The sequence below is a fragment of the Carlito syrichta genome, unplaced genomic scaffold (assembly GCF_000164805.1).
Source record: "Carlito syrichta isolate Samal-C Ts95f unplaced genomic scaffold, Tarsius_syrichta-2.0.1 Scaffold311222, whole genome shotgun sequence".
Classification (NCBI taxonomy): domain Eukaryota; kingdom Metazoa; phylum Chordata; class Mammalia; order Primates; family Tarsiidae; genus Carlito; species Carlito syrichta.
The window spans coordinates 648,579-656,969 of NW_007255318.1; the positions used below are offsets into that span (position 1 = coordinate 648,579).

Consider the following 8,391-nt stretch of genomic DNA (forward strand, 5'->3'; position numbering starts at 1 on the left):
GCCTGTAATTCTGGCTACTCGTTAAGGCTGAGGCGGAAGGATCGCCGGAGCCCAGCAGGTGAGGCTGCGGTGGCCGGGAGCGGCCACTGCACTCCAGTCTGGGCAACACAGTGAGACTCCAACTCAAACAACAACAACAAAATGACATGTATTCTACATTTGGTCTAATGAAACATTTATTAAAGTGACATGCCTTATTTCTCATGGTAGCTAGTAATGTGAGAGTCTGAAAAGGTCTAATACATTAGAGTCTACCAGTTACCCTGTCTCTGTCACACAGAGGTTGTATAAAAAAGATATGTATAAGGTTGTATAAAACAGATCTGTCCTTCCTAAAACACGTCTTAGCAGTGTGCTTATGGAAATATATTAATATTCCTTGACTGAGTCATGAGGGTCAGCTGTGAGCTAACACCAGGCAGCACAAGGAACCACTTTATCCTGTGTGATCATGAGCCCTGTTTCAATTACTTCTCAAGTCCAAGTGCATTTCAGGGTGACTCTATTATGATAGGATAGTCCTAAATAAGGCAAAACCACAGGACACAAAATGATAAAACCTTTCATGTTCTCTTTTTTTGAGTGAGAGTCCCACTCTATCACCCAGGCAGGAGTGCAGTGGCACAATCACAGCTACCACAGCCTCAACCTCCTGGGCTCAGGTGATTCTTCCACCTCAGCCTTTCAAGTAGCTGGAACCACAGGCAAGCGCCACCATGCCTGGCTAATTTTTCTTATTTATTGTAGAGACAGAAGTCTCGCCAAGTTGCCCAGGCTGGTCTCGAACCCCTGAGCTCAGGCAATCCTCTCACCTCCACCTCCCAAAGTGTGAGATTACAGGCGTGAGTCACCAAACCCAGCTACTATGTGTGGATAAGGAAGATTTGTGATATAAACACTTGCAAGACATTATTTGCATTATTTTATAGTCTCCCTTCTTCCTCCACCAAACAACCTTCTGAGAATAGTGTTCAGTTTTATCATTCAACAATCTAGGATTCAGAGATTAAGTTATCTACCCAAGAACAAAAACAAATAAGTTGGGTTAAAATGAAATATAGATCCATTTCAGTCTGGCAGTTGTCTTAGTCTGTTCAGGCTGCTAAAACAAAATTCCAAAAATCCATAAAGGATTGCTTATAAACTTATTTAAAAATTATTTTATTTTTAAAATGTGGGATACAAATGAGGGTTAGGTACATACGTGATCATCATACAGGTAAAGTGTGGGTACCCTTATTGAAGAAAAAAATTTTTTTTTGAGTAGGAGTCTCACTGTGTTGCCCAGGCTGGAGTGCAGTAGCATATTCATGGCCACTGCAGCCTCTACTTGCTGGGCTCAGGTGATCTTTTGACCTCAGCCTTTCAAGTAGCTGGAACCACAGGCACAGGCTACCATGTCTGGCTAATTTTTTAATTTATTGTAGAGACAAGGTCTTGCCAAGTTGCCCAGGCTGATCTGGAATCCCTGGGCTCAGGCAATCCTCTTGTCTCTACCTCCCAAAGTTGTGGGATTACAGGTGTGAGCCATTCCACCTGGTTAACAGAAACTTATTTCTCACAGTTCTGGAGGCTGGACAGTCTAAGAATTATGTGCTGACAGATTTAGTGTCTAGTGAGGGCCTGCTCCCTGGCCCATAGATGGTGTCTTCTTGCTGTAATCTCCTCACAAGGGAGTTTTCCCAGGCTTTTAAAAAGGCATTGATTGCATTCATGAGCGCTCCACCTTCATGACCTAATCCCCCCCACTGATCATCTGTATATACCATTTTACTGGGGATTAGGATTTAACATATGGAATTACAGGAAGGAAAATAGAGTTTAGTAAAATAGTCCAGCTAAGTCACTAAAGAAATAAGCAAATAACAACAGGCCTACGGGGTGGGAGACAAGGAATCGGCGTCCAGAGTTACCGCAATGTGTTATTTAACATGTCAAATTTTCCACAAAAAAATTACCAGATATGCAAAGGAACAGGAAAGTGTGACTCATACAAGTGAAAAAGAGCAGGCAACAGAAACAGTCTGTGAGAGTGGCAGGATATTGGACTTCACAGGCAAAAATCAAAGTAGCTATTATAGCCTGAGCCCAGTGGCTCATACCTGTAATCCCAACACTTTGGGAGGCTGAGATGAGAGAATCAATCACTCAATCCCGGGAATTTGAGATGAGCCTGAGCAACATAGCAAATTCCCCATCTCTATTCAAATAAAAATAATTTTAAAATTATAAATTTTAAAAAGTAGCTATTATAAATATGTTTAGATAACTACAGAAAACAGATTAAAGAATTAAGAAAGGTATGATGACACTGTCTAACTAAATGAAGATCAGAGTGGCCACTGCACTCCAGTCTGGGCGACAGAGTGAGACCCCAACTCAAAAAAAAAAAAAAGGAAATAGAAATCATAAGTAGCCGAGCTCGGTGGCTCAGCCTGTAATCCCACGCCTTGGAAGGCTGAGGTGAGTGGATTGCCTGAGCCTGCAGGTTCGAGATCCGCCGGGCAACTTGGCAAGACCTCATCTCTACAATAAATAAAGAATTAGCCAGGTGTAGTAGCGCGTGCCTGTAGTTCCAGCTCCTTGGAAGGCTGAGGCGGAAGGATCGCCGGAGCCCACCAGGTCGAGGCTGCGGTGGCCAGGAGCGGCCACTGCGCTCCAGTCTGGGCAACAGAGTGAGACTCCAACTTAAAAAAAAAAAAAGAAATCATAAGTAAATACTAAACCAGGCTCGGTGGCTCAGCCTATAATCCCACACCTTTGGGAGGCTGAGGTGAGTGGATTGCTTGAGCCCCCGGGTTCGAGACCCGCCTGGGCAGCGAGACCTCATCTCTACAATAAATCAAAAATTAGCTGGGCGTGGTAGCACATGCCTGTAATTCCAGCTACTTGGAAGGCTGAGGCGGAAGGATCGCCGTAGCCCAGCAGGTCGAGGCTGCGGTGGCCGGGAGCGGCCACTGCACTCCAGTCTGGGTGACAGAGTGAGACTACAACTCAAAAAATAAATAAATAAAATAAATAAATAAGTAAATACTAACAAATAGAAGTACTGGGCTGGGTGCAGTGGGTCATGCCTATAACCCTAGCACTTTGGGAGGCCAAGGCGAGAGGCCAGACATTTGAGACCAGCCTGGGCAACAAAGTAAGACTGCATCTCTACAAAAAAATCTAAAAATTAGCTGGGTGTGATAGCCCGAGCCTGTAGTTATAGCTACTCAGGGAGGCTGAGGTGGGAGGCTCGCCTGAAACCCAGGAGTTTGAGGTTGTAGTGAGCCGTAATCCTGCCACTGCACTACAGCCTGGGTGACAAAGGCTCAAAAAAATAAAAGAAAGAAAAAGAGAAAAAGGGAGACAAATAAAGAAAGAGAAAGGGAGGAAGGAAGGAAGGAAGAAATGAAAGAAAGACAAAGAAAAGAAAGAGAAAGACTCTGGCTGACCTGGTGGCTCACAGTTGTAATCCAGCACTTCAGAAGGCTGAGATGAGAAGATTGCTGGGACCTAGGAGTTCGAGACCAGCCTGGGTAACATAACAAGTCCTTGTCTCTACAAAAAGTACAAAAGACCGGGCACAGTGGTTCAGCTTGTGATCCCAGCACTTTGGGAGGCTGAGGCGAGAGGATTGCCTGAGTTTGGAGGTTCGAGACCAGCCTCGGCAACTTGGTGAGACCTTGTCTCTACAATAAATCACAAAAACTAGCCAGGCAGGGTGGTGTGCATCTGTAGTTTCAGCTACTTGGAAGGTGGAGGTGAAAGGATCACCTAAGCCTAGCAGGTCAAGACTGCGGTGGACATTAGTGTGCCACTGCACTCCAGCCTGAGCGACAGAGTGAGAGAAAAAAAATACAAAAATTAGTCAGGTGCGGTGGCATGCACCTGTAGTCCTAGCTTCTTGGAAGGCTAAGGCAGAAGGATTGCCTGAGCCCAGGAGATCGAGGCTGCAGTGAGCCATGATCGTGCCACTGCACTCCAGCCTGGGTGACAGAGTGAGATCGCGACAAAAAAGAAAAACTAAACAGAAGTACTGGAGTTGAAAAGTACAATAGCTGAAATGTAAAATACATACAAATTTATTAGAGGGGCTCAAAAGTAGATTTAAAGTGGCAGAAAAAAATTAGCAAAATTGAAGGTAAAACCATAGAAATTATGCAATATGAAGGACAGAGAGATAAAGGGTTTAAGAAAAATCGATGTGGGACACCACTGAGTGCTCCAAGAGAGGAGAGAGAAAGGAAGAAAAAAACAGAAGAAATAATGGCCATAAACCTTCCTAATTTGATCTTAAAAAAATTAGTCAACAAATCTAGGTCAATATTACCTGATAATAAAATCAGCAGACATCATAAGAAAATGAAACTACAGATCAATATCAATTGTAAATATAGACATTAAAAACCCTCAAGAAAATACTAGCAAGGATGACTGGTTGATGGAGAGGGTCAGAGTTTGGAGGAGTGGGACCAAGTTTTTAGGATTAATGTCAGAAATGAAGACAAGATTAACAAATTGAGTCAGCTGGTGAACTCGTACAACTGGAAACTCTGTCTGGAAGTCTCCCTTCACCTTCTGCCGGGGTGGATGTCCTGGTTCCGTCTATCAGTCTGTAGCCAGTCAAGCCCTTCCTGAAGTCCCAGGGCTTGGAGTACTCAGTGACACTTAAGGACCTGCAGCCCCTTTTAGATAATGAAGATGAAGAAATGCAACACAATGAAGGTCAAGAACAAAGGAGCAGTAACTTCAAGTATAGGGCTTACCATCTGGAAGCCATCTACCCAAGGTGGGCACTGTAGCCTTGGATTCCCCTCACCTGGTGAACAGGATGGAGATCGGTTGTTTGCTCAAAAACTGTCTGATGTTTGCCCTAACGTTCAGCGCTGTGTTGGACAGGGACCGGCCGTCTGGCTTAACGCAGGCATCCACACCCATGATTGGGTCTCCCATGCCACCGCCATCTGGACGGCAGGAAGATTGCCTCTGATTACTCGAGGGATCCAACCATCACCTCCATCTTGGAGAAAATGGATATCTTCTTGTTGCCTGTGGCCAATCCTGATGGCTACGTGTACACACACATGAAAAACTGTTTATGGAGGAAGACACGGTCCTCAAATCCTGGAAGCCACTGCACTGGCACTGACCCAAAGAGAAACTGGAACGTTAGTTTTACAGGCAAAGGAGCCAGTAACAACCCCTGCTCCAAAGTGTACCATGGACCCCGCACCTATTCGGAAGCAGAGGTGAAAGCGGTGGTCGATTTCATCCAAAGACATAAGCACTTCAAAGGCCTTCATCGACCTGCACAGCTACTTACCACTGCTGATGTACCCCTATGCTATCCAGTCAAGAAGGCCCTGGACACCGCCAAGCTGGACAAGGTGGCCAGGCGACCAGCCAAGGCCCTGGCTTCCTTGTCAGACACTGAGTGCCAAGTGGGGCCCACCAAAGCCACTGTTCATTCAGCCAGCGGGAGCAGCGTCGACTGGGCATATGATCACGGCATCAAGTATGCGTTCATGTTCAAGCTGAGAGACACAGGGCACTACGGCTTCCTCCTGCCAGCCAACCAGATCATCCCCACCGCAGAGGAAACCTGACTGGGGGCTGAAGGCCATTCTGGAGCATGTGCAGGACAACCCCTACTAGGCAGACTTCTCTGTCAGCATGTGTCTGTACTTGTAGGTGCACTCACTGAGGCCACTATTTTGTTTTCAGTCAGTCTCACTCTGTCATCCAGGCTGCAGTGCAGTGGCACAATCATGGCCACCACAGCCTCAATCTGTGGGGCACAGGTGATTCTTCTGCTTCAGCCTCCCAAGTAGCTGGGACTACAGGCACGCACCATCTTGCCCAGCTACTTTTTCTGATTTTTTTATAGACAGGGTCTCGCCAAGTCGTCCAGGCAGGTCTCAAGCTCCTCAGCCCAGGCGATCCTCTTGCCTTGGCCTCCCAAAGTGCTAGGATTGTAGGTGTGAACCACTGCCTCTGGCTTGAGAACACTATTCCAGGGGCTCATTCCTTCTTGTGTGTGTACCGTTCTCTGGGTCTGTAGAGAACACAGGCCTGCCCCTCTCCAGCTGGCTCCCTGGAGTATGGTGTCCTGACAGTGTCCCTGTGAGGAGCTTTTACCAGCCTGCTGCATCTAGGTTCTGCTGTTTTGCTGAGACTTTTGTATGCCTCTCCTTGGCTGGGCACGTTGACTTGTGCCTGTCATCCCAGCACTTTGGGAGGCCGAGGCATGAGGATTGCTTGAGCCCAGGAGTTCAAGACCAGCCTGGGCAACATAGCGAGTAGGCCTCTCCTTCCACACGGCCTTGGGGCAGCTACACTTGGGATCTTCTTTTCCTGGACAGCATGTCTCTAGCTCATTTTTAGAACCAAAGAACACTTGAGCTTGTTCTCTAGTGTCCTCTGCATCTGGCCAAGCCAGCGACTTGGCTCTGGCAGGGACACTGTGGCATACAGCACTTGGCCTCAAAGATAGCTCAGAACTGCCTTCAGTTTCTCTCACTCCCCAGACATATTTTTCTTAGAGCAACAAATCCTGTGGGGCCATCAGCCTCGGTCTCTCCCTCCCCTGCCCCTTTTTGGGGGGGTCCGAATACAAAGCAGAGGGTCCCTTCCCATTCCTGGACCAAGACTTTCTAGCTGGGCAGTCCCGATTCCCTTCTCCCGTGGGTGCCCAGGGTCACTGGGTGGCAGGAGGGGCTCTGTGCCACTGTGGTGTGGCTCACAGGAAGCCTGCTACGTGCTCCCCCTCTGGGTCCTAAATGTGGCCTTGGGCCTGGATAATCTCATCACCTGGGTGCATTCCTGCTTGTGCTCTGGTGTGTGTGTGTGTGTGTGTGTGTGTGTGTGTGTGTGTGAGAGAGAGAGAGAGAGAGAGAGAGAGAGAGAGAGAGAGACGCCATCTCTTCTGTTCCGTGTCTTGGAGCACCAGTACTTACATGGGGCAGGAATTCATCCCTCAGACGTTCATGCTCCACTCAGACCATCTGTCCTTTTGTTGTTGTTGTTTTGCTTTTTTCAAGCATGTCTGTAAATCTTAACCTTCTGCCTGGGACCCGGGCAGCATCTGGTGTATGCTCGCAAACCAATAAATGTTCAATACAAAAAAAAAAGAAAATACTAGCAAACTTAACCCAGCAACACATAAAAAGCACTATATGCCATGACATAAGGGAATTTATTTCTGAAAAACAATGTTGGTTTAATATTAAAGACAATGTAATGCATCATATAAATAGAATAAATGATGAAAACTCAATAGACAAAGAAAAAGCATTTGATAAAATCTAACATGCTTTCATGATAAAAAAAATCTGCAACAAACTTGAATAGAAGTTCCTCAATTTGACAAAAAGCATCTAGAATAACTGTCACTGACATTATACTTAAGGGTGAAAGACTGAATGCTTTCCCTTAAGATCAGGAACAGAAAAAGATGACAACTCTCCCCAATTCTATTCAACATTTTGCCGGAGGTTTTAGCCAGGGCAATTAAGCAAGATAATGAAATAAAAGATACTTACATTGGAAAGGAAAACATTAAAGTATCTTTATTCACAGATGATGTGAACTTATATTTATTTATTTATTTATTTGCTATTATTAGTTAATTGATTTATTTTTTAGTTGGAGTCTCATTCTGTTGCCCAGGCTGGAGTGCAGTGTCACACTCACGGCCACCCCAGCGTTGAACTACTGGGCTTAGGCGATCCTTCTGCTTCAGCCTTCCAAGTAGCTGGAATTACAGGTGTGCATCACCATGCCCAGCTAATTTTTTGATTTGCTGTACACACAAGGTCTTCCCATGTTGCCCAAGCTGGTCTCAAACCCCTGGGTTCAGGCAATCCTCTCGCCTCAGCCTTTCAAAGTGTTGGGATTACAGGCATGATCCACTGCACCAGGCCGGGTCAAATCATTTTTGACAGGATGCTAAGGTAATTGCTTGGAGAAAGAATCATTTTTCAACAAATAGTGCTAGGACAACTGGATAGCCACATGCAAAAGAATGAAACCGAACTCCTTCCTCACACCATATACAAAAACTAACTAAAAATGGATCACAGACTTAGATCTAGAACTATAAGATTCTTAGAAGAAGTAAACATGGCCATAAATCCTTGTGACCTTGGATTAGGCAAGTTTCTTTTTTTTTTTGAGTTGGAGTCTCACTCTGTCGCCCAGACTGGAGTGCAGTCGTCACTCCCGGCCACCGCAGCCTCGACCTGCTGGGCTCCGGCAATCCTTCCGCCTCAGCCTTCCAAGTACCTGGAACTACAGGTGCGCACTATCACGCCCAGCTAATTTTTTGATTTATTGTAGAGATGAGGTCTCGCCAAGTTGCCCAGGCGGGTCTCGAACCCGCAGGCTCAGGCAATCCACTCACCTCGG

General features: G+C 46.1%; 1 pseudogene; it reads left to right on the forward strand.

The window, feature by feature from the left end:
* LOC103271102 overlaps nt 1-5,640 on the forward strand; it is a 14,309-nt pseudogene extending 8,669 nt beyond the window's left edge.
* Nucleotides 5,641-8,391: the final 2,751 nt, after the last annotated feature.